At 32.3% G+C, this 8,509-nt stretch overlaps 1 long non-coding RNA gene across 12 annotated transcripts; it reads right to left on the bottom strand.

Moving 5' to 3' along the window:
• Window positions 1-2,195: 2,195 nt before the first annotated feature.
• On the bottom strand, window positions 2,196-7,617 carry LOC148784935 (uncharacterized). 12 transcript variants are annotated; one of them, XR_016063150.1, is made up of 7 exons: window positions 7,435-7,617; window positions 7,055-7,237; window positions 6,605-6,633; window positions 6,397-6,479; window positions 6,187-6,268; window positions 5,269-5,376; window positions 2,196-2,421 (listed from the first exon to the last, which is right to left on the bottom strand). It is a non-coding gene; the product is annotated as an uncharacterized LOC148784935 (long non-coding RNA). The 12 variants fall into 12 exon arrangements; XR_016063149.1 differs by adding an exon at window positions 5,623-5,710 and having other exon boundaries at window positions 2,196-2,417; window positions 6,605-7,237; XR_016063147.1 differs by adding an exon at window positions 5,623-5,710 and having other exon boundaries at window positions 6,605-7,237.
• Window positions 7,618-8,509: the final 892 nt, after the last annotated feature.

Raw genomic sequence — 8,509 nt, forward strand, 5'->3', positions numbered from 1 at the left:
CAAACGGAAAACTACGAAGCTTTTAAACTTGGGGGCTCAACCGTCGGCAACTTCCACCACCTCCTATTCACCCTCCGATACCTCAGGATCAAGGAGCCCATTGTCTTCTTCAACAATCCGGCCCTTCTTGCGAAGGGTCCAACGAAGGACACGGCGACACCTTCGAATTGCATCATCGTAAATAAGAGTTGCCTTGTCGGTTAAGATCGTATCGATCTTCTCTGATTCTTGGAACCTCAAGACCGTCTCCTCTTGAGCCCCGGTACCGAACCACCTGAGGCGCGACCGCGAGTTGGGAGGGGGACTGCACCCCCCTACCTGAGGCGCCGCCTCAAACCGACGGGTGCCCCCCCCCCCACCTCGAAGTCGCGCCTCGCGCCTCCCCCCACCTCCCCCCCCCCCCTCCGTTGGGTGTGCCGTCGTCTGTCGGCAATCTAACTCACGGCCATTTTCACAATCACCCTCCCCACTCCACATTTCAATCAAAGAAACAAAATACAAAGCAAGAACACCAAATAAAGAAGAAACAAAATTTAACTAAGGAAGAGAGTTAGCTTTGCTAGCCATTGTGGAGAAAATGGGGTTGGGAGTTTGAAATGCAAATGAAAGGAGAAAAATATAAGTGAGTAAGTGGAAGACAAATATGGGGCACATATTAAACAAATTCAACCCACCGCACCGTATAACTTCCAAAGCTACTATAAATACCAAAAATTTTAATTTTTTAAGGCAACCACTATTTATTGTAAGTGATCATTTTTCTTACTAAAAGACCTTCCTAAAAAATCATGTTTCACCTGGTGCATAATTGTGCCGTAGGTAAAATTTTTAAGTTTATCCATTCGTAAAAATCTCGACCACATAAATACATAAATACATAAAATTTTTAAGTTTAAATCGAGTTAGATCAAACATAAATCAATTACACAGTAAATATAATACATTTGTCGTGGAATTAATGTGCAATTTAAGGAAAGTGATCCATTGCACGTCAAATATATCATATTTATTTTATTTTGATTGAACCTGATTTAAATAAAGTTTTTTTTTACAGTACATATATACAAATTTGAGCTATAAAATGTGAACAAATCACCAATCTATGAATCTGATTTCCTATATTAGTAGTGGCACTAACTACTAGTTGACAACTTACAAATTTAGGAACTGCAGTGAGAAAAAAAAAAGTCTAAACTGGTCATTTTATTCCCAATTATAATATTGTCAGAAGGATCAATTTAATACAAAATTCAAGTTTAGGGACGTTAACATCATGAAATGAACGTGAGAAACTAAAACGATTCTAAATGAAAACATAATGAATCAACTATAATATTTAATTCTAATAAAGAAGAAAAATGTATGATACTTCTAATTCCTCTAAAGTACTTAAAATATGAATGATATATCTAACTAAATATCATAATATTTCAACATGCTTAATTTGCTAGGAAAGATCATAAATATTTATATAAAAAAAAACAATTACTAGGGCACATTAAAATTTAAATGAATAGCATATGAGTAACATATAAATACTAACCCAAACTTCAAAAAAATAAAAATATAACATTGGATAAGTATCCTCAATTTTATTAAATTAAACGTATTGTTGAAAAATTTAAATCAAGTGATTTCCGACTAATTAATTTTATTTTAATATTAATATTTTTAGATTATAAATTTTTTCATAATATAATGGATGTATCATTTCGAGAATTCTAATAATTGTACTTATGATTAAATATAAAATAGTGAGAATGTTTTGAGTGTTTATTTCTATTGTAAGAAAACATTAGTACCTTTAACGGGGTACACTTTCATTTTGTGCTCTTTTTGAGTTATATTGTTAATCTTTTATTAAATGAAACTTCTTACTAAAACAATCCAAAATAAAGAATTTTGACTAATTATTTTTATTTTACAATTGAGTTTGTTAATATTATTATTTTCTTTTTAGTTTGTTGATGATGATTGTATACTACAAAAGTTCTATTTTCTTTTATTTATTTTTGATTGGTAGTGTTTTTTCCGTATGGAGAATAGAGTTTGAAAGTGTTCCAATTGTAAGCAGTATTAGGAAAAATAAAAAGAAAAGAATTCTCAAAAAATAGTTGATTTGAGCTTCAATGATGTACCAACTTGTGTATATGGTTGATTTGATTTTGATCAAGTAATAAATATACAACTAGAAATTGGTTTCGAATCAAAACTTTTATTTCTTTGGCTAAGAAACAAGGCGGTCTTATTGGAGCCACAATACAAAGAAGGCCGAAGTACTGCCATACACACTTAATTCTTATTTACAATAGACTCTTCACATAGGTGGCTGCCGATTCTTGGAGAACCCAGGAGGGTTGATACTCTGGTGCAAAAGACTCATACTCCAAATTACTTGAACCCGATCGTCGTGAAAGCTATCTTCACCAGCATTAAGTTGTTAGAATGAAATAAACAAACAAGAAAATGTGTACAGAATCAACAATTAAAGAGAAAAACGCGCAACATAACGACATGCAATAACAACTTAAATAAATAACATCTTCTCTCTAAGAACTAATTAAACACCCAATTGTCACATATTGGCTGCTAAAAGAAGAGTGCATCTTCGACAACATCTAGAACCACATAATAACCTATATATCCATATATTCCTCTCTACTATTTTCTAGCCAAAAAAGCAACCTTTGACCTTATCAATTGCTTCTTTATCAATTTTTCCCATATTTAGAAATCAAGTAAGGTTGAAACCATTGCAATTTACTTTGTATAATTCAAACCCAAAAGTGTCTAATTTCTATGAAACACTCACGTACTCAACATTCTAATTTGGAAGCGATGCAATTACGAAGTCTGAGACCGCTTTAAATATGACAGGCGCAAGAGAGTTGGAGTTGAGACGTAAACAAGAAGTAACCCTCCATTACTTTTCTTGGTTTATTCTCGGTTTGTTCATTATATTAGGTTTTGTTCCCATGTCGCTTTATCAAAACTTTTTGTTTGTCGTACATTTAAGATTCTTGTACAAATTTTACAGAAACACCATATTTGTTCATATCATCGACATCTCAACTTTGCAGGCGTATCAAAGTATTGTTGGAAATTCTATAGCATACAATCACAAATTAGTTCATTTGTGAACTTTGAAAAATAACATACATATAATAAATTGCATAACTGTTCTAGATGCCAATCTCATTATCGTTTTTTAAATTATTGGTCAAATATCTTGAAAGAATTTTCAACACATCTTAACAAGTTTCAGCACGATAATCATTTGTCAAAAGAAAAGTTAATAATATATTTCTTGAAAATCTGAACAAATATGGCAATGAATGCAATTTGACCAAAAATAGTAAACTGAATGCTTTTTAAAATGTTCCAAAAAAACTTCAAAAACTGTTTCAAAGTCGATTACTTTTATAAAATTAAAATTCAACAAAAAAAACTTCACTTAAAGTCCAAAACATATGACTTGTCATGCATTTATCCAAAAACAATTAAATGAATTCATCTATTGCTAATCAAAATATTTTGCTAATTTTTCTTCATTATTGTAAGTTCAAGCTGATTTTGAAAAAATGAGTTTATTATAAAACACTTGACAAGAAAAACAAATCTTTGAGTAAAATATAAAAGCTGATTTTGAGAACATTAATTGATAACAGAAGAACAGTTGACAAGGAAACCAATTTCCAGTAATATTAAAGGTTCTTCAAACACAATTTAAGTTAGCAAAACTCTGTGTTCCTCAAAAACCATTTATCGACTCATGAAAATATATAGTACTCACAAAATATTTACCAAGTCCTCTTGAAAAACAAATTTTAAATTGGCATCTAGACAACAGTTAGGCATTTTAGTATAGCATTTAATTTTCAAAGTTCACAAATAAAATAATTCATGATCGAATGATATAGATTTTTCAACGCATTTTCTATGATACGCCTGCAAAAACAAGAGGTTAATAACATGAACCAACATGAATTTTGTAAATTCATACAAGAATGTCAAATGCATTACGAACAAAAAATTTTAAGGCAAGCGCATGAAAAGAGAACCCAACACAATAAATGAACCAAGAATAAATTTACGAAAAAAGAGGAGGGTTTATTCTCCAATTTAGGTCTCAACTCTAACCTCGCACCCTTCACATTTTGAGCAGCCTCAAAACCCATAATTATTTTCTTTCCAAACGAGAATGGTGATTTTGTGACTTTTCAAAGAAATTAGAGCAATACAATTGGGTTTGAATTATACAAGTAAAATCAATGGTTCAACCACCTTGATTTCAAAACACGGAAGAAAAATTGACAAAGAAGAATTAATAGGGGCACTGGTTACTTTTGAGCTAGAAACTAGAATAGAGGAATATGAAGATAGGTAGGCTACCATTAGGTTCTAAAATGTCGTCAAATAGCATACTTTAGCAGCCAACATATGTTTCAACTGAGCATTTAAATCCTACTTAACCTTTTGATTCCCGCACAATATTTATCGATATGAGGTTATCTACTTCGCATAGAATTGGCAAATCAATTTCAAACTCTGGCCCTCGCTCTTGTAAAAGACAAGTAATGAATCACACATACCAACTGACATGCTTCACTTGTAGAATCAAATAAATGCATATTATACATATTACTGAAAAATGATTTATGACCAGTAACAATAAAACTCGCATATAAAAGAATTCGTGCTAGATTACCAGTAACAACAGTACTTCTTGAAGAGATTATAAATAGTATGACATCTATTCCTTGCATTAAGATAGAATCATGAAGGCACAAAAGAAAACAACACAGATACATAATTGCGACATGCTCTAATTTAAAGGCATAAAATAGATACCGCATAAACAAGATACTTTTCTATATGGCACTTGAGAGAAAATATTCTGTCTGTCCATTAATTGGTCTAGGAAGTTAAAATATCACTGTCCTAAGAGAATATTATAATACTTGAAGTCAAGTTAAAGTACGAGTAAGGGAGAGTGGATGATGGCACTTAGCTTTCAGCGGATTACATATAAGAGTAAAATACTTAGGAAGTTTCATCATAGTCCCAAGAGAATATTAAGATACTTAAAGTCAAGTTCAAATAAGAGCAAGAGAGAATGGACGGATTACACTTAGCCATCAGTGGATCACATATATGCAATAAGAGGTGAAGTAGGCAAATTGATCAGTAAACATAATGTTACTTACTGCTCCTCAAGTAGACACAGATTCACTAATCAAAGTGAAGATATACATGGCTTTCCATTACCTTCAAGCAGTAGTCTTATTCTAGATTGTGCAATTGACAACATCAGCATCTTGCTCATATAGCTCCAGGTGTTAATAAGTGGAGCCAAAAGGTTTCAGCACCAAAGTCCTACGTGAACCAAGGATCATTTGGCAGCAATTTTCAGAAAACTTAAAATATCACTAGCCTCTCACAAAGGTAGAAATCATTTCCAAAAAAATCTTTTGTGAAAAGCTTGTAAGTGTACGTATGATTCTTTTACATCAATGCAAATAACCTTTTCCCAAAACAAGAAAATCACTTCCATTACATTTTTGCATTCATTTAGATTATATAACTTCAAGTAAAGAACTTTCTGAAACAGAAAATGCATACATTTATATTATTGCTGCAGTCACATTCTTTCCTATCTCAATGGTAGGAAGATCACCCAACACACCAAGATGACAATCCAAACAAAAGCCTGTAGATCCTCATGGCAGATTTGGAGAAACAAAGTGACTATGTCATGAACACTCATCGCAATTTGATAAAGTCTTGCAATTAACACAAGCGTACTGATCAGTCAAAACTTAAGAAAAGGGACGGGAAAATATATGCATGCAGAACACATTGCAGACGTTTTGGAAAATGATAAGTCAAAACAAAGCAACAATTAAACTGTAAATAGTGAAATCTTAAGGAGGATTTAATTGCAGTAATCCGGGGAACAAAATTGTTTGAGATTCAAATAGGCCACTGCTGTTGATTGCATTCTGAGGATCAGGGATTTCAATGGTAAATTAATGTCACTAAGAGTGGAAAATGACCAGATAAAACCAAGAAAAGACAATCATAAGCACAACAGTTTCTGAACAGAAATATTAGAACCAATGCATTCACAACTGAACAAAGACATGGCCTGAATTTCCAAACCAATCAAATTTACACATAACTGACCTTGTCTTCCACCAGTTAACTTGATTTGGAGACCCTTGTCAACAAACTTCGCCAAATCCAAAACTGTTCCTTTCCGACCAGACTGAAACAAAGAAACAATCTGTATATTAGAAAAACTGACAAAACATATATAGACATATAGATCTATATATATGCATCCGTGCAAGCACACACGGCTGAGAAAGAAGAACCAATAATTCGTGTCCTTACAAAGGCTAGAATAGCATGTTTAGGGAATATGTCTCACGAGAGATTGCTAAAGAACAGCAGCTTTATGCAGCAACAAATATGGCCTGCAATTGTCGAAGAACCAAAGAAAACAATGAGAATAAACTTAACAGTTCTTCACTACACATCTTTCAACAAACAAGAGTAAATACATGATGCACCATATACAAGAACAAAACATGCAACTTACCTGTAATTACAATTGCTTATTCCCGCATTCTGAAAATGACATGAAAGAAAGACTGCAGCTCATCCTTGCACATGATTTTAAAGCAAAGAAAGGATACAAGGGACAGTTCCACCAAAAGAACACTATCCCAAGAACACATTTTCTTGAAAATGAAGATCAATTCACCAACTTGACTTACTTTTTTCTTGAAAGGAGAAGCAGTTAAACATAGTCAAGAGACTTGGAAATAATTTTCAGGGAAGTTCCTTAAAAGTAGTTCCAGCAATTTCCTCGGTCATGTCTTGAAAATTTTATTATTGGGAGTTGCTGATGCCAGAATTACCAACCCGTGTACAACTTCAACATAGAATGTTAGGAACTAACACCACCATTTTCTCACCATTTTATCCAGTGTAGCAATAAAAATCACAACAAAATCAATACAGTAATCAAACAAAAAAACAACCATACCAAAAGGGAAGAGGCCTCAGAACCTCCAATGATGGGAGCCGTCTTGGCTATTCTCCTCGCAAGTTCTGAACCAACAAAACTATCTTCACCGGCATCCTTGCATTTAAGTCCCGCACCTTTGTCCCCCGCAATAGTAATCCACGGCGTACTAGAGAACCCATGTAGTAGGTGAATTTCAAGAACCTTGAAATAATTCACCAACACCATAAAGAAAAAAACAAAACAGAGTAAGACCGTGTACTTCAAGAATTCGTGATCTTTAAGTAGTCATCATACCAAGTTTTCCATTGGGCAGACAAATTCATTTAAACAAGATACATTTAATTTCACAAAGCAAGAACCCTAAATCAAGAAACTTAAAAACGAAAAAAAAAACTCACTTGCTTTGATCAAGAAGTACATACTGAAAGAAAGAAGAAACTGATGTTGGAGAATGGTGGGTGTCAGCGGAGGAAGGCGACTGGTGGGTGTCAGCGGAGGAAGGCGCGGCTGCTGAAATGTTGAGAATTGATGTGCCGTTGAAATGGAACGATTTTCTTGGCTTTTTTTTTTTTTATTTTTATATGGTTTTAGTGTGTGTTTTTGTATTTTATAACGATAATAAAATTTCCACTGGGCTGGGCCGGTCACACTTTGTTGGGCCTTAATGGATAAGTTTTTTGATCTTATTTGCCATATATATTTAGTTCTATAAATATAAATAGTTAATTACATTAATTTTTATTAATTATTATTTGTCATCATTATTTTTTACTTTTTTAAATCCATCCATTTATGTTAAATTTCGAATTATTTTTTTATTATAAATCTTTCAAAATTTACATCAATTAGGTTTTATAATTCAAGTAATTTAATACAAAAACCTTTCTCAGTTTTTAAAACTCGTTTTGTCCATCAATTAATAGATACCATATAATTTTTTTTATTTTATTATACTTATCATTATTTCATCATATTTTTCTTTTTTTATGTACATACATACTTATTATTAATTTTGTTTAAGAGGTCATGCAACAAAAACTACAGTGTTTAGTATCAATTATAAAAAAAATATTATTTTTAAATTAATGAATTTACAAACTCTTTAAATTATAAAAATTATATTTATCTGTTCAAATGTTATTGACTCAGTTATAAGTTTAATTCATTTAAATAAGTAATTCAGTCAGCGGAGGAAGGCTGCCTAAAATCTTCACGACTGATGCCACCGTTGAAATAGAATGAACAAATTTTATTTTTCTATATTTTTTGCTATTTTTTCTTTTTCACTTTCAACTAATATTTTCCTGTGTGTTGTACATTTCACAACGGTAACAAATTTGCAGTTTTACAACTCACTTTCAATTAGGCTGAGCCGGTGGCCTTAATGGATAAACTATCTCTTTCAAAATTCACATCAATTAGTTTTTATAATTTGAGTAATTTTATATAAAAACCTTTCACAATTTTTAAAAC

The sequence above is a fragment of the Sesamum indicum genome, linkage group LG12 (genome assembly GCF_026168435.1).
Source record: "Sesamum indicum cultivar Baizhima isolate 11 linkage group LG12, ASM2616843v1, whole genome shotgun sequence".
Taxonomy (NCBI): Eukaryota; Viridiplantae; Streptophyta; class Magnoliopsida; order Lamiales; family Pedaliaceae; genus Sesamum; species Sesamum indicum.